Genomic DNA, 23,182 nt, shown 5'->3' with positions numbered 1-23,182 from the left:
TTACATTCTAGCATCCCCGACATTGCAAAATCAAATACACACTATTATTAAGCATTTATTTATCATACCTAGTTGATTATTTCCTAATTAGACATCCTATGTGAGCCCAAATAATTCTGCATCACTGGAAAGCATACTAAAAGGCATCTATGCAATCTTCCATTATTATATCCTCCCACCTACCCTTTTCTTGGCCAATTGATAAAATTGGTGTAAAATAAAATTAGAAACAAATTACTAAAATAGGATTATTTAGAAGAAAAAAGTTGTTGAAGTAGAGTTGTTTTTATCATATCATATCAAAATCAGAGACATGATAATATTATGACTTAGCTCTATTTCTATAACAACATAGTATATGCTGGAATTGAATAAATCATATTTTAGAGCTCTACATTCTACAAGACTATAACATATGCAAAATTTTTTTGATAGTCTTATATATCCTACCTAATTAATAGTTGATCAGTTCAAAATTATCTGAATGAATCTGGAAGTTTTAGTTCTTCCTTTCTTTCCCTCTTGTATTAAAAGTATTTAATATTGAGGGAGAAGAAAAGTACAGAAGTGGAGGAATGCTTTCTATGATTGTTGAGGTTCAGTTTTAACAAAAGGATAAATTGAGCATTGACATCAAGTAAAACTTCACACTAGATAAACCAGCAATGTTGCCCAAACTCAATTCTGAGCAGCTCTGAGGCAACTTTATGAGAATTCCTGATAAAATTTAGAAAGAAGTTCTGACTGTTAATTATAAATACGCATATAAAATTTAGTATAAGCCATGTCAAAGCATAAATGGACCCAAAACAAACTACTTAGATATGATTTGGAACGTTGTTAATGAGAGTTGGTAATGCTTTTATCATTCACTCAGTAGGACCATTTGACAGTAGCTAGACATGATTATGTTTTATTTTTAGCAAACAAGGCTTTAATATCACTAGAAAATAATGTCACTTGAAAGGCAATGTTTGATACTTTCAAAAACTTGATTAGAACTCTAGTAACTGGTTGATTCACGAACGGTTTGTATTTTTTATCAGCTTACTCTTTGTTTGATCGTCCAAGTATATTTTACTTATATTTTTTGGTCTGGTTTGGATGAAATCATTAATTTAATTATTTGTAATTGAATCACATAACTTAAAAATTACAAAACTTAAAAAACGTAATCTTTGGTTTGATTTTTGAAACATTCTTTTAGTGTCCTATGACTTGGAAATACGTATGTTTGAAAGTGGGACTCTTACTTTTGTGTTAATCGGATTAAATGCAAGCATATGTGAGCGAGGTAACTTTATAAAGGGAGAAAACTAGGTCTATATGCATATTCTCGCAATGATTATAAGCTAGCAATTTTCCTAATCAATGAATTATTAGTAAATGGTAATATGTTTTGGATATATTATGTTGATGAGTGATATAGTTAAAATATAAAGTATATGAGTAGAAATAATTTTTATTTTTTAAATTAATTTTATAGAGTTTAGTTAGATTCAAATCTATATTTTAAGATGATATCATAATTTATTTTAATGATTGTTATTAAGCATATTAAAATATTCACTATCAAGTTATTATCATACTACTTACAAATGTCTAATTCTGCAAATTTTATATATTAATGGATATAAGGAGATGAGTATGTTAAAGATTTAACATTAAAATAGAGTATATTTTATTATTAAGTTAAATAAGGTTTGAACTTAAGCTTCTAGTTTTCACATCTCATTGGTGCATTTTTTTTCAACCAAGGATTATCTAAACTTCATAATGAGAAGGCACGTATGTAGTCACATAAATCTTAAACTTGATTTTGATTTGGCAGGAAGTGTGCAGAGGGTGATACTTCTCTTCTTGACATCCATTAGTCAACACATCTAGTTTGTGATATCTTCTTAGTAAGGTACCTTAAACTCAATTATATTTATGTATTTTATTTATCTAGTTGAAGAAATGAGATGAATTTTATTTATGTAGTTGATGAAATAAGATGACTTATATTTGGATCTGCTACCTACTTAGATAAATGAAATAATAGGTTCAAATAACATTGAATTAGTGTATGGTTTTCTCTTCTACTATATAGAGAGACCTTAAATACTCAATTGTGTAAATAAATTTGTCTCACAGAAGAAGAAAAATGGATTGTAGTTGGATAAATGCAAGAAGAATCACTGATGAGTATCAAAATGGGGTTGAACAGTTTTTGGAATTCGCTCAACAAAATCGAGCAGATTTGAATGGAAAATTTTATTGTCCTTGCGTTAATTGTTTAAATGAGAGACGACGTGCAATTGACGAAATACGAGACCATCTTATTTGTGATGGGTTTTTAACGAGCTATACAACATGGATATGGCATGGTGAAGATAAAGAAACTCAAACTGTGGCCCAAACTGAGCAAGGTGATGTATTAATGGAAGATCAAATAGAAGACATGATTCGTGATGTGGGACAAGAGTTTTTCCAGCAAGCACAATCACATGTGTATGATACTTTAAAAAGTGACTCAGAGACACCTTTGTTTCCTGATTGTACAACCTTCACACGATTATCAGCTGTGTTGAGATTAATGAACTTGAAGGAAAAATATGGGTGGAGTGATAAAAGTTTGACAGTGTTTCTTGAGTTGTTGAAGTTAATGCTTCCAAAAGACAACACGTTGCCAGATCGTCATTATGAGGCGAAAAAGGTTTTCTGTCCGATGGGTCTACAGTATAAGAAAATACATGCATGCCCTAATAATTTCATATTGTATAGAAAAGAGTTTGAATCTTTGAACAAATGTCCTCGTTGTGGGTTGTCACGGTACAAAGTGAAGGATGATGGTCGTAGTAGTCATGAAGATGTAGTTGACAAGGGGCCTCCAGCGAAGGTGTTATGGTATCTTCCAACTATTCCAAGGTTCAAGTGGATGTTTGCTAATGCAACTGATGCAATGAACCTTACATGGCATGCAGACAATAGAAAATGTGATGGCATGCTTTGCCATCCAGCTGATTCCCCACAATGGAAAAAAATCGATGGTTTGTTTCCACATTTTGGTAGTGAGGCAAGAAAACTTAGGCTCGACCTTGCTTCAGATGGAATAAATCCTTTTGGAAACTTAAGCACCAACCATAGTTCATGGCCTGTTCTCCTTTCAATTTAAAATTTGCCTCCTTGGTTATGCATGAAGAGAAGATATGTAATATTGTGTATGATGATTGCAGGCCCAAAACAATCAGGAAATGACATAGATGTTGACCTAATTCCTTTGATCGAGGACTTGAGAATTTTGTGGGAAGAAGCGGTTGATGTGTTTGACGGGTATCGTCAATAGAGTTTCAAGCTACAAGCAATGATATTTTGTACTATTAATGATTTTCCGGCATATGGGAACTTGAGTGGATATAGTATTAAAGGACATCACGCATGCCCTATCTGTGAAAAACAAACAAGCTACCTACAATTGAAGCATGGAAAGAAAACTGTCTACACTAGGCATCGAAAATTTCTCAAACCTAATCACCCATATCGAAGATTGAAAAAAGCTTTTAATGGATGTCAAGAACATGAAATTGCACCCACGCCCTTAACTGGTGACCAAGTTTATGATCAGGTGAAGGACATAAATATTATATTTGGAAAGACCCAAAAGAAGTCAATTGAGAAGAAGTTGTGGAAGAAGAGGTCCATATTTTTTGATCTTCCATATTGGCGCCATCTAGATGTTAGACATTGCATAAATGTTATGCATGTGGAAAAAAATGTATGTGATAGTGTAATAGGCACACTTTTAAACATTAAAGGCAAGACAAATGATGGACTCAATGCTCGTCGAGATTTGTTAGAGATAGGTATATGTGAACAGTTACATCCAAAGTTAGAAGGTAAGTGTACATATTTGCCTCCAGCATGTCATACTTTGTCAAGAAAAGAGAAAATAAGTTTTTGTCAATGCCTACGAGGTGTGAAAGTTCCACAGGGATACTCTTCAAATGTTAAGAGCCTTGTATCATGGAATGATCTTAAACTGGTTGGCTTAAAATCTCATGATTGTCACGTTTTGATGCAACAACTTTTACCTGTGGCTATACGTGGCATTTTGCCTAATAATGTTAGAAGTGTGTTAACTCGTTTGTGCTTCTTTTTCAATGCTATATGTGCTAAAGTCATTGACCCTAACAAGTTGGATGAGTTGGAAAATGAGTCTATTATTATCCTATGTCAATTGGAGATGTATTTTCCTCCGAGTTTTTTTGACATCATAATTCACTTGATTGTTCATCTAGTTAGGGAGATCAGATTGTGTGGCCCTATTTATTTACGATGGATGTACCCAGTTGAGCGTTACATGAAGATTTTAAAAGGGTATAGCAAGAATCCATACCGTCCAGAAGCATCTATTGTTGAAAGGTACATTGCAGAAGAAGCTATTGAATTTTGTTTAGATTACATGTCTAAAGCAAAACCAGTAGGGATTCCTAAGTCTCGTTTTGAGGATAGAATTGAAGGCAAGGGTACAAAAGGCCTAAAAGTTAAATTTATTCTTTGCAAGGAATTACTTCAAGCACATTTGTATATATTGAACAACACTGAGGAGGTTCTCCCTTACATATCTGAGCATCAAGCCTTTTTGAAGAAAAATAACCCTAGAATGAATGAAAAATCATTGGTCAATGAGCATAACAAGACATTCTTAAAATGGTTTAAAGAAAAAGTTTTTAGTGATGACAGTGCTTCTGACACATTAAAATGTCTTGCAAATGAGCCTAAATATAATTTCTTTACTTATACTGGATATGATATCAATAATTTTTCATTTTACACAAAGTCACAAGATGATAACAGTACCATGCAAAATAGTGGAGTTACTCTTCAGGCTCAATCTATGCATTTTTCTAGTAGAAATGATAAAAATCCTGTTGTTGCATCTACAAGTTACTATGGAGTCATTGAAGACATTTGGGAGATCAATTATGGTACATTTAAAGTTCCTGTTTTTAAGTGCAAGTGGGTTTATATTAACATTGGTGTGAACCGATGAAATGGGATTTACAATGGTAGACCTTAGCAAGGTGGGTCATAAGGATGAACCTTTCATCATGGCAAACCAAGCAACACAAGTATTTTATGTCAAAGATCCTGTTGATGAAAGGTGGTCTGTGGTTCTACAAGGTAGAGGTGTACACAATCTTGACGATTCAACAGTTGAGTTTGGGGAGAGTCTTTCTTTCTCAACACGTATGCCTACTAACAACGAAGAAATTGAACAAGATGACGTTCATGCCACTCGTAATGACCATGATGAAGGCATATGGGAAAACATTATTATCTAATTACCACATTAAGTTATGTATATCTTGATGTATACTTTAATATTCTATTTATCATATTTTTTCATGCTTTTAATTAGTTTTATTACTTATTTTGCAATTGACCTTGGTTTTTATTTTTGTTAAAACAGATACATGGATAATCAATTTGATCCACAAGACTCCCCTGCTCCTCAAGGCTCCCCTGCTCCTCAAGGCTCCCCTCCTCCTCAAGGCTCCCCTCCTCCTCAAGGCTCCGCTGCTCCTACACCCCCTACTTCACAGACTATATCTAAGAAAAAGAGGAAGCCGACACGAATGAAAAGCTTAGCCTGAAAGCGCATAAATGGGGCAAAAATATCACTTGACGTGAATCCCACTACTAGGATAGTGTCAAGGCCAAACAAAGTCCAATTTGCAAGTTATCTGGGAACCCTTGCTCGAGACAAGATTAGTATTTTAGTTCCTTCTTGGAAAGAAGTTCCATAAACTACTAAAAATATGATTTGGAATGATATATTGGTATTTCCATTATCTTTACATAATTTGACAACATAATGATTATTTTTAATGTTATTATTAATAATTGTTTAATCTAAAATTGTTTTGTAGGAGTTCTATGACATTAGTGATACTACAGTATTAAAGAGTAAAATTCTTTCAGCTGTTGCTACAAAATTTTGGCAACACAAGTCTTATCTTACCAGGGAATGGGTACATGGGAAACACAAGGGTAAAAGCCCATGTGATGAGTATAATATTGACCCTGAACAATGGGAGAATTCAAAGAAATTCGGAATGACCCTTCTTGGAAGGTAAATTGTGTTTATTTTTTTGTAAAATCTTTATTAAATTTGTATTTTTATTTCACTTTTAATTATCATTTTATTAAATTATTGCAGCTTGTAAGAAAAAAAGTGCAGGATATCCAAAAACTCAATAGTGCACCCCACCTATTGTCTCATGGGGGTTATGAGCTACTTGTGAGAAATTATATGAAAAGAGAACTTAAACGACTTAAGGAGGTAGCAATACAATCTGGTGCTAGTGAGGATGTAGTGATTGATCCTCCACCTCTTCCTCCACGCCATAGGTTGTGGAACATGGCTCGCACAAAAAGCTCTAGAGAGATGATTTCTGAGTCTGCTACTCAAATTGCACAAAAAATTGTAAGTATTTTCTTATAAAATTAATCTTTTATGTATTTGAAGATTTATTGTAGATTTGTTTTATTTACGGATATATTATAAACAAAATTTGTTTATTGTAGAATGTGTTGGAGGAGAAAGAATCACAAGGTTCATTTATTCCTGAAGGCCGTCAGGATATATTAAATACTGCCCTTGGACGACCAGAGCATCCTGGACGTGTTCATACAGCTGGGGTTGGTGTTAATATTGGTAATTACTTTGGACCATTATCACAGGGGTCATCCTTATCTAGATTGAGCCCACAGGATCTTGAAGCCCTCACACAACAAATATATGTACGGGTCACACAAACTTTAATGGAAAAGTACCCGAATATGAGTACTGCACAGTCATAGGATGTTCCTCCAGTTGAGGTAGATCATGCTATCCTGGCCCGTGTTAGCACTAAAGGCAGTTGTCCAACTCCTTCAACTGCTACTGCTGCTGGTAATCCCTTTGGAGATGAGGGTCATGCTGATATCTCCAATAAGTGTGAGTTATGCATTGAGGGGATTCCTCCGCTTGTAGTAGGCATTGGTAGAGTTTGTGAGGGGAGTTCAACTATACACAACGTGCCTTTGACAAATGATTTGGTCAAGGTGGTCATTGAGGAAGTTCGAGATTCTAATGCTCGAGTTCCCATACCTACTTCAGAGGTTCAGCTGGTCGAGCAAGCCTTACAAACTTTCATTGCATGGCCGAGACATCTTGTCAAACCTATTTCAACCACGGTATATATTTTTTCCTATTTTTTCATTAATACTAACTTTAATTACAAATACATATTGTTTATTCATATTAATGTTTGATGTTTGATTTATTCTATAGGATATTCATCGAGCAAATAAACGAGTTCCATCTATTGATAGGTCGGAACCCAATAGTGATCCTATCACTGGGTTACGTGAGGCATCAAAGGCCTTACTTTATGGACAACCATTTCAGGTGACTTGACTAAATAATATAAAGACTATTTAACATATTTATATTTTAAGTTTGCTACTTACCCAAGTTCCCAATTTCAGGTGATATGTCCTGCAAGTCTATTTGGGATCAACGATAATGATTTTACGTTGTATATTTCATTTCAAGATATATATGAATTATTACAACGTGAAGCAATGCTTAACATCTCAATTATACAATTATGGATGTTGTAGGTACAAAATTGTTACTTCCATAATCTATTTAATTATGATTTCCTTCACTATTATTTTTTTCTTTTGTATGTATTTTAGATATTTGAATCGTAAAATTGAAGAACTCAATCATGGTGACTTGTATGCATTTCTTGAGCCCCAATCAATTCAAAAATTCGGGAATAAAAAAGCCGAGTCTCAAAATTATATCATTGAAAGGTTATGAAATTCACTAAAGCAAATTTACTTTGCTCCTTATGTTGATCAGTAAGTGCATCTTTGTGAACTCCATTTAATTTATGTATTTATGTATCTATTGTATAACTAATTGTGCCGAAATGTAGAAATCATTGGCAGTTATTGGTTCTCTATCCGGCAAAGAATGTTGCTATTTGGTTTTGTACTTTGCATCGTAAGCCAAATGTTCAAATCAAAAATTTAATTAAAAGGTAAAATTTAGTTTGTAACAGGTTTTTATTTTATGCTCTTTGTTATAAATTTTAACCATGTAACTTACATCCATTTATTTTCTTAGTGTTATGGTTGTCTATAATGTCATGGGGGGTAGATCTACAGCACAACCAAAGAACCTAGATTGGATTTATCCCATGGTAATTGATTTGTAACCTCAATATGCCTAAAATGTTTTTTTATTAGCTTAAATTAAAAATTACTTATACAACTGAATCTAATTTTCATTTTAGAGTAATCAACAACAAGGAGGTTACGAATGTGGATATTATGTGATGAATTGGATGTTAAACATAATTGAAGGGGAAGTAACAAATGATTGGATGGAGGTAATGTAATTCTTTTACTTTTACTATCATTAATTAATTTATTTACATGATTTTTATGTAACTAATATATTATACTGTATGTTATAGCTTTTTGATGATGTTGCACCATTGCCGGAAACCAAATTGGAAGACATTCGAAGTCAATGGGCAACCTTCTTTTTTGAAAAATTTAGAAATAGAGCATGATTTTTAGTTTAATTAGGATTGTTTACAGTATATCTCCAAAACAATTTTCTGCCTTTATTTTTTAGTTTATTTTCTTTTGAAATAGTAGTTTATTATTAGTAAAGGCACCTAAACCTGCCCATTTTTAGAGCAACAAAAAAATGGTGTTGATTGTGCATCGTGTATATCCTCCTATACTCAAGTGGATACTCTTAATTGCTCTGCGCAGCCTCTCATCATCACTATCATATTTCATCTTTTTCAATTTTCGAGAATGCATGTATATTTCCATTATATAAATCCACTGGAATAAGGCAGAATTAAGAGGGGTGAGAATAAGTTGAGTACGTTTATATTATCATCATGTTTGCAATCTGATTGTGTTAATTTGCTTATTAGTGTTGTTGCTGCTGCTAAAATTTAGGAAACTATCCTATGTATGTGAGGTGAGGGGTGAGAATAAGTTGAGTACATTTACTGTTGTTGCAACGTGTGAGGTGAGGTGTCTCAGAAAGTACAATGCACACAATTCCAATGGACAAGGCTTTCTCCAAATGCAATGTGTGAGGTGAGGTGTCTCAGAAAGTATAATGCCCAACAGTAAGGTTGTTGCTTTGTTAAGGTCACAGGTTCAAGTATTGTGCACTAGGTTGCCCTTTTAATATTATCTTGTGCATTTATATAGAATAATGAAATCATTCTTTTTACCTTGAAAGATAATGTACTATCCGCAGCAACAACAAGCTAAGAACATGCATGCTTTAAGGATGCACAACCTACTCAGACGCATATGATGATGCATGGAGGCAATGGAACTGGTGATTCAGGACTTGTTCTTTCAATTGAGACGCATATGATGATGCATGGAGACAAGGGTGAAATCATAAAAATAACACACACTCACTCAATTAGATTTAGAAATTGTACTATGAATGACTTTTGAGAGTCTGTTAAGAGCCATTGTTTTTGTTTTGGCTCTTGGTTCAATGTTTTCATTATTTTGTAATGATTTTATTTTGGGAAATGCTTCTATATAGCAGCTGGCAGAGCACTTAGAAATGGTTCAACAAACATGGATGTCCTGGTTGCTTTGGGAACTACAACATCCTATATTTATTCTGTTTGTGCTCTTCTGTATGGTGCCTGTACTGGATTTTGGTCTCCAATATACTTTGAAACAAGTGCTATGCTTATAACATTTGTATTTTTGGGAAAGTATTTGGTGTGCCTTGTTTTCTTCACAGAAAAATGAAAGTGAAATTTCTTCTGTTTTTTTTATTTTATACTCAGGCTCAAAACTTGTCAATCAGGGGTGTTTTATATTTCATGAAATCTGCTTGATTAACAAACAAACTTGATTTCTGAATTTTCAAGTATTTTAACATATATTTTTGTTTGTAGGTTATGATGATTATATGTCATTCCTATGTGGTATCAATGATTATATGACATTCCTATGTGCTTGAGATTTATATATATATATATATATGTTTATTACAGGTAACCAGAAAAAATATAAAAATAAATAATTTTTTTTTAAAATACAATCTACATCAGTTTTGAAAACCGATGTAGAAGTATATGTATTTCTACGTCTCCCTATTCTACATCGGTTTTCGAACTGATGTAGATTACCTCATTGAACCGATGTAGATAACACATCTTGTAGTAGTGTAGATGCAACTTGGTGGCCAAGGATGGAATCTTTAGGATTAGTTTGGCTACATCTAGGTGCATGATAAGACCATGCAACCTTTGCCCTCCACTTGGGCCTAAGCCTTTCTAACACCAAAAATAGGTCCAATAGCCACAAAAATTACATCTAGGTTTTTGTTCTCACCCTAATCAAATACCTTAGCCCAAAAATAAAATCCTATGATCTAAGGAACCCCATAATACAAGGATAAAATAGGAAATACAAAAGAAAATAAATCCTATGGCTAAGATACCCCAAAATACAAGGGTAAAATTGGAAATACAATTAAAATAAATTCTAAGACTAAAAAATACCCCAAAGCACAAGGGTAAAATAGGAATAAAATAATAAAACCCTACACTATTCAAAATGGGCCTAGGAGGTGGATCAATATTCCACACTCATGATGAGTATGGCTCTAGGTGTGGTATCTCCTTTATCTTCCTCCATCCTCCTAGCCATGGACCTAGTAATGGGTCCAACTTGTAGTTCCAAGGGTGGCCCTCCATCATTCCCTCCTTCTTGAAGAGGATTTGACCTCAAATCTTGAAGTTCATCTATGTCATTAATTCCTAGAAAAGGTGTAAGATCACAAACATTAAATAATGAACTAACACCATAGTCAGAGGGGAGATCTAAATTGTATGCATTGTCATTAATCTTTTGGAGAACTTGGAAAGGCCCATCTCCCCTAGGGTTGAGTTTTGACATCTTTGAGTAGGGAATCTATCCTTTCTCAAGTGAAGCCAAACCCAATCCCCAACTTCAAAAGTCACCTTTTTCCTCCCTTTGTTGTTATATTTGGCATATATTTTGGGTTCGTTTCTCAATTTGGCTCTTGACTTTCTCATGGTATTTCTTTATAAAATCAGCCCTTGATATGCCTTCTTTGTTAAACAAAGTAGTATTAGGAAGGGGTAGTAAGTCAAGAAGGGTGAGAGGATTAAAGCCATATACAACCTCAAAAGGGGATAGATTAGTAGTCTTGTGGACTACTCTACTATAGGAAAACTCTATATGGAGAAGACAATCATCCCAAGTTTTCTTATTTCCTTTCAATATGACCCTTCACAATGTGGATAGGGATCTATTGACCACTTCGGTTTTCCCATCGGTTTATGGGTGACACGTACTGGAATAGACAAGCTTAGTTCCTAGTTTTTCCCATAATACTTTCCAAAAATGACTTAGGAACTTCACATCCCTATCGGACACAATAGTCTTGGGTAGACCATGCAAATAGACCACTATCGCCACCCGCCGAAACGGACCTTGGTGTAGACCCCTAAATTTATCCGGGTCGGAAATAAAGCTCGAAGACTCTCAAAGACTGAAGGAAAGTCAGCCAGAAGGACTCCTGGAAGACCCTAGGATGATTCTCTGTAGGTCTAGGAGTCTTAGAGTAGCTCAAAATAAGGGTGTGTGAGGATTGGAGCTCAATACGGCCTCCCTGGAGTTTAGTACGGCCGTATTGGACATTTTGAACTACAATACGGCCACACTGAAACCAATACGGCCGTATTGAAGTTTTTGAACTTCAATACGGCCGTATTGAATTCAATACGGCCGTATTGTAGTTCAAAACTTCAATACGGGCCGTATTGACCGCCCAGGCCGTATTGCACCTCAATCCTATATATAGGACGTCATTTGGACGTCATTCCACACTTTTTCCAGACTTTTGGACCCTCTGGCTGAGTATTCTGGGGTTTTTGAGCAGTGTTCTGCCCTAGAAATCTCTCCGAGAGCCGATCCGACGAAGTTCTTGAGTTCTGAGCATTTAGCTTGAGGATTCGAACTAGTCGAAGGGAAATCTCTTTGATTTCCGGAGTAAAAATTATTTTTAGGGAAGGAACGAGCGAGCGTGTAGTGGGAAGGAGCGCCAAAAAGCCTCCTAACGTCTGTTTAAATATATAAAAGCACGCTTCAAAGGTTTCTTTTCCAAATCCCTTCTTTTACCGCTTTCTGATTGTTGCATTGCATATTTAGAATTTTCATCATGTAAATATTCCGCTTATAATCGTTTCTAATAAATGATGGAATGTGGCTTAGTTCCATGCACGCCCTTGATCTTGGTTCAACAAGGAGACTCCAAAATGATGAAGAAAATGGAGGGATGGTTGGCGGAAGCACAAAGAAATGAAGGTGAAGATGGTTTGCTCAAGGTAGTCTCATCCAAGTGTAGGATGAAACCTAAGTAGGGTTTTGCTTTTATGGTGGAGAGGGGAGGAGGTTAGCCAAAGGCAACCTAGTGCTAAGGAAAGGAATGGGTGTTTAGGGTAAAGGAGGGTGACGCTCAAGGTGGAGGTGGATGTGTTTGGTGGAGGTGATGCTCCTTTTGGCTAGCTCACTTCCTAAGGTGGGAAGGCCAACCAAGGAAGGCCTAACTCTACTCTCTCAAGGTGGTTTAAGAGGAGGAGAAGGGATGGGAGGCCGTGGAGTCCCTAGACTAAGGAGAATGACAAAGAGGCAAATAGCTCACTCATTATCATTAATGTCCAAAGTGTCTACAAGGAGCTAGACTAGGGGAATATATAGGAAGGCTTGCATTTAGGGTTGCATTTAGGTGAGTGGCCGAATTTCACTAGGGAGAAATGCACCCTAAATGAAATGCCAAATGCAACCCTAGATGCTACTTGGTGGCCAAGTTTGGCATCTTTAAGGGTTTAGGTTGGCTACAACAAGGTGCATGATAAGTCCATGCATCCTTGGCCCTCCAATTGGGCCTAAGCCTACCTAACACCAAAAAAATGACCAAACAACACCACTAAGTGTGCGTCACCTCCTTAATGGATGCACCCTAGCCCAATTAAAATCCTAAGCATCTAAATTACCCCAAAATACAAGGGCAAAAATGGGAAATACAAAGAAATAAACCCTAGGACTAAAATACCCCAAAATACAAGGGTAAAATTGGAAATACAAAGAAAATAAATTCTATACCTAAAATACCCCTAAGGTAAAATTTGGAAGTAAACATAGTTAAGGCCCAAAAAGTAGGCTTATTCCTCTTCATGGGTTTTCAAGTCTAACCCATTCCTCTTGCCTCCTTCAAAATGTCACCCCTTGGGCTTCGTGGCCTTATTGATATTCCATCATTCCCTCCCTCTTGAAAAGGATTTGACCTCAAATCAAGAGGTTCGTCATGATGGGCTTTTTGATTAACAAAAACATAAAAATAAGCGTTAGATGTAAAAATATATGATAGTAATGGAAAATGTATCCTACGAAAAAGATGGTCTAAATGAAAAGGATTAGACTCCCCAATAGTAAGGATAAGATCCTCTCTATTGTAAAGTCTAAATGGATAAATGAGACCTAAAAAGGTAGAAACACTAAAACTATAACACATTCTCCTAAAATTCTTGTCTAAACTAAAAGGACTAGACGCACTAATGTCAAGGATAGGATCCTTCCCATAGTGAAGTCTAGGTGTATAACTAAAACCTAAAAAGGTAAAAAGACTAAAACTATGGCACACTAACATATGAGTCCTAAAAACTAAAATATCTTGCCTAAAGTGTACAAGGTAATGTCCTAGAGATGTGCTAGGAAACAAAGAAAGTACCACTAAAAAATTTCCTAGACAACTTTTTATTGCATTATTTGTTGGATATGTAAGAGAAAAAGGTGTTAAGATGTGTTTAGAAAAATCATATAATCTAAATTTGTCTTGTAGGGAAGTAGCCAAGTTAAGTGTAAATAAGTTTGAACTTCCTTCAAGATCAAAATTAGAAGATAAGACACCATGAGATGTATCCAACAAATTATTCAATTTTGAAGTTGGGTGCATTATTGACACAACCAAGGTAGGAAAAATCCTACACAAAGGAATGCTATTTTCCTTGGGCACCACCAAGGAAGTAGCACAAGAAGTGAGATTAAGTGAAGTCCACTTCTTCTTCACCAAATCTTGAAGTTGAGATTTGTTTGCTTTAAAAAGAGTTTGTTTTTGATTCTCTACTTCATGATTAGTGGCATCATAAGAAAAAGAGTTAAGGTTTTGATGAATGAAGAAAGTCTTTGTTAAATCATTTTCAATGGGAAAATGACTTTCTTCAAGCATAAGGCCTTTGGAGGAAATATTATCCTCCTTACTCTTCTCTAAGGGTGTTGGTTGTGTTTCTTTTTCTAACCATTCTTTAACTATTTCTACACGTTTCTTTACCTTTTCTTTCTTTCTAAGTTCCTTTTCTTGATTTTGATACCTAGTTGAGTTAACCCTATGTTTGGATTCACTATTTTCTTTCCTCTCAACTAAGGTAATAAGCAACCCTTTTATTTCTTCACTATTCTTTTCTAACTCTTTTTCTTTTCTTCTTGCTTCTTCCTCTCTTTTTATACTTCTTTTTAGGTACTCTTTTATTTGCCTAAGTTCATCCCTAGAACTAGATCTAGAACTACGCGAATTATGACTATGAACACTAGAATGCTCACTCATCTTTGATCAAAAAGGTTTTCACAAAATTTTCACAAAGAGCTAAAAAGGTTTTCACAAAGATTGAGTGATAAAAGATTTTCACAAAAAGTTTTTAAAGGTGCAAGATAAGTAGGAAAGGCCTAAATGCACAAATTGAACCTTCAAGGGGAGGTGGACTACAAAGAATCACTTAATAACCAAGCCCTCTCAAGTAGGAATCACTAAGCCCTTACCACTTCTCTTACAAAACAATTTTGACACTACCAAGTGTGTGTGTGCACGCACCCCTAGTAGGCAAAATAAGCCTTCTAAACGTTTTTGGAAACAAAGGAAAGAAACCTAAACAATTATACTAGTAAAGCTATAAAGCATGCAATGGAAAGCAATTAAAAGCATATACTAGTCGAGGTCCTAATGAAGGTTTTCAAATCACCTTCTCTACACGAACTAAAAACCAAGTTGTAGAGGTTTAATAATGGCCAAATACAAACCAAGAGAAAGAAACCAAGGCCAAAAACACAAAGTGGCCGAGAAAGAAAAATTAAGCAAAGAAAACAAGTAACACAAAATTCAAGTCTTCAAAACTCCTCCACTTGGGTTCCTTCACAAGAAGCAAACGTGTTAGCACCTCTCCAAAGTATTTACTCTCCCTTTTGGTTTAGTGAAAACCCTTCCAAAGGCTAGGTTGGGTTTTGGTTCACTCCTCCACTCAATCCACCAAAGGATTGCTACTTTGCTAGTTAGGTGCTTCACCTACAAGTCAATGAGAACAACCAAGAGCAAGAGTTCCAAAAATAAAAACTGAAAAGGCTAATTATGAAAGGCTAAACTCAAATTGAATAAGATGAGACAAAACAAAAGAGATCAAAGGAAAGACAAGCAAAAAAAAATTAAGACTCAATCAATAAAAGCTAGCACTCAAAAGAATTAAACCTAGAATGGCACTAGAATGGTTTGTGTTTAAGTTTCACTTGATTAAGTCCTTTAGTAATTTCGGTCCAGCCAAGGTATAAGTCCCAAAATAAGTCCAAAATGTCATATGTCCAACTCCAAATGCAAAGGGAATGGTCCAAGTCCACAAGTCAAGCAACAAGTCCTTTTTGTCCAAGGTATATATTTTTTTGTTCTTGTTCTCTTTTGGTCACGGCCTTTTGATTTTAAATTGTCCTTGGGTCCAATTTTTTTTTTTAATTTTCAGCCCAATTAGTTGCTTAGGTTTTGCACTTGTGGTGGCACAAAAATTAGGTCAAAATGTGTAGCATAGGAGCAAGACAAGTGGCGTGAATTTAGAGGTCCTTAAGGAATATTTTGAGTGGATTTTGTTTTTGTACTATTTAGGTCAAGTTGTTTAGCACAAAAGTCCAGCACCTCTTAGATTCTTTTTAGGGTTCTTGGCAAACAAGAAATAAACTTAAACAAGTGAAAAATGCAAGGTAAGGATGGGCGGTTTGTATAGCATGTGCAAGGAAATTCACACATGGAAAATCATGGTAACATGGAACATGCTAGAAACTAATAGCATGCATGAATGACCTAGATAGCATTCTATATGGCACGCCCACTTAAGATGTATGCATCATGGTATTTTTCATGTTTTCATGCAAAGTGTTTGGGCACATACAAGGATATAATGGAAGACAAATATAGGAAGTAAAAAATGACAAAACAATAGGTAGATTCAAAAAGAAAAATGCATGATCATGTTATACTCAACCTAACATGGAAAATGACAACCCTAAAACAAGGAAACCTAAAGCATGGAAGGTTCAAGGAAGCAAATATGAACCACAACACAAAGAAAAGTTTCGGTCACAAGGAGAAGAAGAGAAAATGACCGAAACAATAAGAGAGAACCAAAAATGACTCAAATAAAGACAAGGAAAGGAAACTTTTACCCTTGAAGAACCTGGCTCTGATACCACTTGATGGAATGTGGCTTAGTTCCATGCACGCCCTTGATCTTGGTTCAACAAGGAGACTCCAAAATGATGAAGAAAATGGAGGGATGGTTGGCGGAAGCACAAAGAAATGAAGGTGAAGATGGTTTGCTCAAGGTAGTCTCATCCAAGTGTAGGATGAAACCTAAGTAGGGTTTTGCTTTTATGGTGGAGAGGGGAGGAGGTTAGCCAAAGGCAACCTAGTGCTAAGGAAAGGAATGGGTGTTTAGGGTAAAGGAGGGTGACGCTCAAGGTGGAGGTGGATGTGTTTGGTGGAGGTGATGCTCCTTTTGGCTAGCTCACTTCCTAAGGTGGGAAGGCCAACCAAGGAAGGCCTAACTCTACTCTCTCAAGGTGGTTTAAGAGGAGGAGAAGGGATGGGAGGCCGTGGAGTCCCTAGACTAAGGAGAATGACAAAGAGGCAAATAGCTCACTCATTATCATTAATGTCCAAAGTGTCTACAAGGAGCTAGACTAGGGGAATATATAGGAAGGCTTGCATTTAGGGTTGCATTTAGGTGAGTGGCCGAATTTCACTAGGGAGAAATGCACCCTAAATGAAATGCCAAATGCAACCCTAGATGCTACTTGGTGGCCAAGTTTGGCATCTTTAAGGGTTTAGGTTGGCTACAACAAGGTGCATGATAAGTCCATGCATCCTTGGCCCTCCAATTGGGCCTAAGCCTACCTAACACCAAAAAAATGACCAAACAACACCACTAAGTGTGCGTCACCTCCTTAATGGATGCACCCTAGCCCAATTAAAATCCTAAGCATCTAAATTACCCCAAAATACAAGGGCAAAAATGGGAAATACAAAGAAATAAACCCTAGGACTAAAATACCCCAAAATACAAGGGTAAAATTGGAAATACAAAGAAAATAAATTCTATACCTAAAATACCCCTAAGGTAAAATTTGGAAGTAAACATAGTTAAGGCCCAAAAAGTAGGCTTATTCCTCTTCATGGGTTTTCAAGTCTAACCCATTCCTCTTGCCTCCTTCAAAATGTCACCCCTTGGGCTTCGTGGCCTTATTGATATTCCATCAATAAATAGGGGTAATTTAGTAATTTTACACTGTTATTTATGAAATAATCCGTCATAGGGAACCCGAAAGGGGCGTTGTGGGGTGCTAACACCTTCCCCGCACGTAACCGACTCCCTTACCCAACTCTGGTTGTAATGGCCAAGGTTGATTTGCGAAAATCAATTGCCTTATCCCTTTTTCCAATGTTTTGAGTAAAACATTGGTGGCGACTCCAAGAACCCTTCTTTTTGCGAAAACCACCAATCCATGGAGGGTCCCGCTTGGGATTAACATGGATTGGTGAATCATTTAATAAAATTGTTAGTTCGATGAGGTCTCAGTTTGAGAATAAGTCGTTCTAACAATCCATCATTTTTCAAAACTTAAAAAGAGTCCGACCATCGTCGCGAATGCCAAGGTCCGTTTCGGCGGGTGGCGACAGATGGCGACTCCACTGGGGAAGCCTCGAGAGTCAATCCCATTTAGTGATGGATTATTTCTAAAATAATAGTTTAAAATTACTTCATTACCCCTCGCTTGTATGTGTCGCCACCCGCCGAAACGGACCTTGGCATTCGCGACGATGGTCATGACTCGTTTTAAGTTTTTTAAAAGTGGTGGATTGATAGAACGACTTATTCTCAAACTGAGACCTTGTCGAGCTACCAATTTTATTAAATGATTCACCAATCCATATTAATCCCAAGCGGGACCCTCTATGGATTAGTGGTTTTTGCAAAAATTAGGGTTCTTGGAGTCGCCACCAATGTTTTACTCAAAACATTGGAAAAAGATTTAAGGCAATTGATTTTATAAATCAACCTTGGCCATTACAACCAGAGTTGGGTAAGGGAGTCGGTTACGTGCGGGGAAGGTGTTAGCACCCCACAACGCCCCATTAGGGTTCCCTATGACGGATTATTTATTAAATAATAGCGTAAAATTACTAAATTACCCCTATTTATTATAAACGATTATATATTAAATATCTACATGATGACGAATTTAAATATGCAACAATCAGAAAGCGGTAAAAGAAGGGGTTTTTAGAGAAGAAACCTCTTGAAGCGTGCTTTTTATATATCAATGAAGTTTAGGAGGCTTTTTGGCGCTCCCTCCCTCTACAAGCTCGCTCGCTCCTTCCTAAAAAATAATTTTTACTATGGAAATCCAAAAGATTTCCCTTCGACTAAGTTCGAGACTCAAGCAAATTGCTCGTGACTCAAGAACTTCGTCGGATTGACTCTCAGAGCGATTTCTAGGGCAGAACACTGCTCAAAAACCCCAGAATACTCAAGGAGAGAGTCAAAACTGTGTGCAAAAGTGTGGAATGACGTCCAAATGACGTCCTATTTATAGGGATGAGGCGCAGTACGGCCCCTGGGTTCAATACGGCCCGTATTGAGTTTTTGTACGTCAATACGGCCGTATTGAATTCAGTACGGCCGTATTGAAATACAGAAACTTCAATACGGCCGTATTGGTTTCAGTACGGCCGTATTGTAGTACAAAATGTGCAGTACGGCCGTACTGAACTCCAAGGAGGCCGTATTGACCTCCAAATCTCCCACTTTCTTATTTTTGGCTACTCTAAGACCTCTAAACCTACAGATAGTCATCCTATGATCTTCTGGGAGTCCTTCTGGCTGACTTTCCTTTGATCTTTGAGAGTCTTCGAGTCTTATTTCCGACCCGGACAATTTTAGGGGTCTAGAGCTGCCCCCCCTTTACTTAGTCGGACGGCCTTTTGGTGTACCGGCTGACAAGTAAAGGAGTTGACCCAATTGTCCGGGTGATGTGCCATCCTTCTGACTTGTAGCGTCTTCCGGTGGAAAATTGTTGAGTAGCCTCTCCAGGTTGAGTATTAGTCGTCGCCTCTCCAGGCTCATGCATACCTCAGTGTTTCTGACCACTTTGGTAGCGTGAGTCTTGCCCTCTCCAGGGTTGCGTACCTCCGCGCTTCTAGTCACTTTGGTAGCGTGAGTCTTGCCCTCTCCAGGGTTGCATACCTCTGTGCTTCTAGTCACTTTGGTAGCGTGAGTCTTGCCCTCTCCAGGGTTTCATACCTCTGTGCTTCTAGTCACTTTGGTAGCGTGAGTCTTGCCCTCTCCAGGGTTGCATACCTCTGTGCTTCTAGTCACTTTGGTAGCGTGAGTCTTGCCCTCTCCAGGGTTGCATACCTCTGTGCTTCTAGTCACTTTGGTAGCGTGAGTCTTGCCCTCTCCAGGGTTTGCATACCTCGGTGCTTCTGATCACTTTGGTAGCGTGAGTCTTGCCCTCTCCAGGGTGAGTTTGCCCTCTCCAGGGTGAGTATTAGTCGTCGCCTCTCCAGGCTCGTGCATACCTCAGTGCTTCTGATCACTTTGGTAGCGTGAGTCTTGCCCTCTCCAGGGTTGCGTACCTCTGTGCTTCTGATCACTTTGGTAGCGTGAGTCTTGCCCTCTCCAAGGTTGCGTACCTCTGTGCTTCTAGTCACTTTGGTAGCGTGAGTCTTGCCCTCTCCAGGGTTGCGTACCTCTATGCTTCTAGTCACTTTGGTAGCGTGAGTCTTGCCCTCTCCAGGGTTGCGTACCTCTGTGCTTCTGATCACTTTGGTAGCGTGAGTCTTGCCCTCTCCAGGGTTAGCGATGATTTTGTCTCCACAGTCCACGATGCTGCTTCGACGATTGTTTTTGATTTTTGTGCCACTAAGGGCTGGATAATGCAGGGATCCGTCTAGGGGATGTGCAGTTACTCATAGGTTCTTGTGTCCCAACTTTCCATTGCGTAGTTGGTACCCATTGAGGAATTTCTGTTTCCTTGGGGTGTAGACACGAAGATGCTCTTTCTGGTGTGAGCGATGCCTTATGATTGGCTGACGTCCTTTCGACGATGGTGGAGTATCCCGGTTATCCTTATTCGGGTGACTCTTTTTGATTTTCTGGTTTTATTGCCTCTGCGTAGGCTGTTATCCACTAGGGGATTCTGTCGTATGATTTTGTCTCCACAGTCCACGATGCTGCTTCGACGGTTGTTTTTTTTTTTTGTTTTTTTTTTTATTTTGATGCCGCTGAGGGCTGGATAACGCAGGGATCCGTCTAGGGGATGTGCAGTTACTCATAGGTTCTTGTGTCCTAACTTTCCATTGCGTAGTTAGTACCCACTGGGAAATTCTGATTCCGTGGGGATGCAGACACAAAGATGCTCTTCCTGAGATGAGCGATGCCTTATGATTGGCTGACGTCCTTTCGACGTTGGTGGAGTATCCCGGTTATCCTTATTCGGGTGACTCTTTTGATTTTCTGGTTTTGTTGCCTCTGAGTAGGCGAATGATCTTGATGTTCGGTGTTCGGCTGAGTGCCGGATTCCGCTTGGGGAATGGTTATTGATCTTTTTGATTTTTTCTCTTTTTTGAAGGGGTGCCTCTGAGTAGGCGAATGGGGATTGAAGATCTTATGTATCCCAGAGTATTATTTAGAAAGCCTCTTCAGGCTTAGCTTCACTCATTGCTTGAGTTGGAAAGCTATTCTCCACTGAGGAAGTATGAGTCCTTTCGACTTGGATATTCTGTTCGGATGATCAAGCCTTCCTTGGGGAATCTTGCTGATCTTGGTTTGATAGCTCTCACTGGGGAATTTGGCCCGTGAGTGGAAGCTGAGATATCTCTGGGGAGTATTATTTCGGCAAGCCTCTCCAGGCTCAATTATTTTGAGAGAGTATTATTTCAGCAAGCCTCTCCAGGCTCAATTATTCTGAGAGAGTATTATTTCGGCAAGCCTCTCCAGGCTCAGTTATTCTGAGAGAGTATTATTTCGGCAAGCCTCTCCAGGCTCAGTTATTCTGATGAGGGAGTATTATTTCGGCGAGCCTCTCCAGGCTCAATTATTCTGAGAGAGTATTATTTCGGCAAGCCTCTCCAAGCTCAGTTATTCTGTATGAGTATTGTTTCGGCAAGCCTCTCCAGGCTCAGTTATTCTGTATGAGTATTGTTTCGGCAAGCCTCTCCAGGCTCAGTTATTCTGTATGAGTATTGTTTCGGCAAGCCTCTCCAGGCTCAGTTATTCTGTACGATGCGGAATCTTTGCCTTTTTTGTCGAATTTTGACTTTTTCTGTATTTTTGCCTTTTTTGTCATTTTTTGGCTTTTTCTTGTTGACCGCTGCCATACACAAGCAATTTTTCCTATTTTTCTATTTTATGCAATTGCCTCATGAAGAGGTCTTTGAAAATTTCTTTGTGGCTAATACGGCCATATCCATTTCAGTACGCCCGTATTGAGTTGAAAATTTGTTCATAACCCTATTTTTAGTACGGGTGTACTGAACATGATACGGGCGCATTTGTTGTTTCCGAAGTTTGATTTGATTTGATTTGATTTGATTTTGATTTTATTTTATTTTATTTTTTTTTTTTTTTAATAAACAGAGAATAAGTGATCTTCCATTACACCTATCATCTGTATGCATGTATGCGGTATGATGCACCTAATTCTATTTGATTTATCTTTCAAAAGAATTAACCAATGCGTTTTTATTTGGATTCTGCCATTCCTCAAGACGGACTGTGCGCTGCCAACTTCTATAACCGAGGAATGATGTGTATTATATCGAGATTTGGTGTCATCAACCAAGTGATCTTTCCCTTCCTTCAGAAGATATGTCAACCCTCCTATTGACCACTATATCTCCATGTTTCCACTAGATTATCCTAAAATCGTTTGGGACAAGAGAGAAAAGAAAGGAAAGGTATATTTTTCGAAAGTTTGTGTTTTAGAGGGGTTTTATTTTTATTTTGAAAAATGGTTTTTGTAAGAATGGCTGGCCAAGGTAGGCTTATGTGTTTAGGCTTGTTTGATTAAACACTTATGAAGTTAATAAAATCTTGTTTATTGACGTTGTGATTTTGACAACTTAGATAGCTCCCCTTGAACCTTTCTTTTTTGAATTCGGCTCATGGTACCATCATGGATTTCTTTTGTTTTTTGATTGTCCTTATTTTTGCCTAAAACACCCTTTTGTGGCGTTTTAGCGGACTTTTGTTTTTGTTCATTTTTGCAACCCTAACTTTTGCCTAGGTCACCCTTTCGTGGGATTCCTAGCGGGTCTTTTGCTCTTATTTTTGCGTAGCCCCCTTTTTGGGTTTCCTGCCGAGCTTTTTTGTTTTTATGATTCTTGTTTTTAAAGGATTTTCTTTTTATCCATGATGGCACTTGTCGAGGCCAAGGAAAGGTGCTCTAAGTTGTCACGCACACTTCCACATAAAAATGATGTGGGTTTATTGTTATTAAGACAATCTTAACCTCATTCATGCTTATTCAAACAGGGTTAAAAATAATGTGGTTTAGAAATTTATTGTAAGCAAGAAGAGAAGCAGCAAGAAATAATAAAGAATGATTTTATTATAATCATAATGGAAACATGTGCCCTATCGAGGCTCGGGGGTCGGGCTGTCCCCGAGGAATGATCTCTAATAGTCATCAGGTCTATACATCCCTATCAGAAGGAGAAAAGCACTTGATGACAACG

The 23,182-nt window shown here is 37.4% G+C and overlaps 1 long non-coding RNA gene and 1 pseudogene across 1 annotated transcript; both read left to right on the top strand.

Annotated features, from left to right (window-relative positions):
• The first annotated feature begins 2,056 nt into the window (after window positions 1-2,056).
• On the top strand, window positions 2,057-5,988 carry LOC145956791 (uncharacterized; annotated as a pseudogene).
• Window positions 5,989-7,429: 1,441 nt separating this feature from the next.
• Window positions 7,430-8,719, top strand: LOC114915549 (uncharacterized). Its single transcript, XR_003803624.2, has 3 exons — window positions 7,430-8,081; window positions 8,168-8,243; window positions 8,337-8,719. It is a non-coding gene; the product is annotated as an uncharacterized LOC114915549 (long non-coding RNA).
• Window positions 8,720-23,182: the final 14,463 nt, after the last annotated feature.

The sequence above is a fragment of the Cajanus cajan genome, chromosome 4 (genome assembly GCF_000230855.2).
Source record: "Cajanus cajan strain Asha chromosome 4, NIPB_CcT2T_4, whole genome shotgun sequence".
Taxonomy (NCBI): Eukaryota; Viridiplantae; Streptophyta; class Magnoliopsida; order Fabales; family Fabaceae; genus Cajanus; species Cajanus cajan.
The sequence above is the reverse complement of the archived record's forward strand: the minus strand, read 5'-3'. Positions and strand labels throughout refer to the sequence as shown.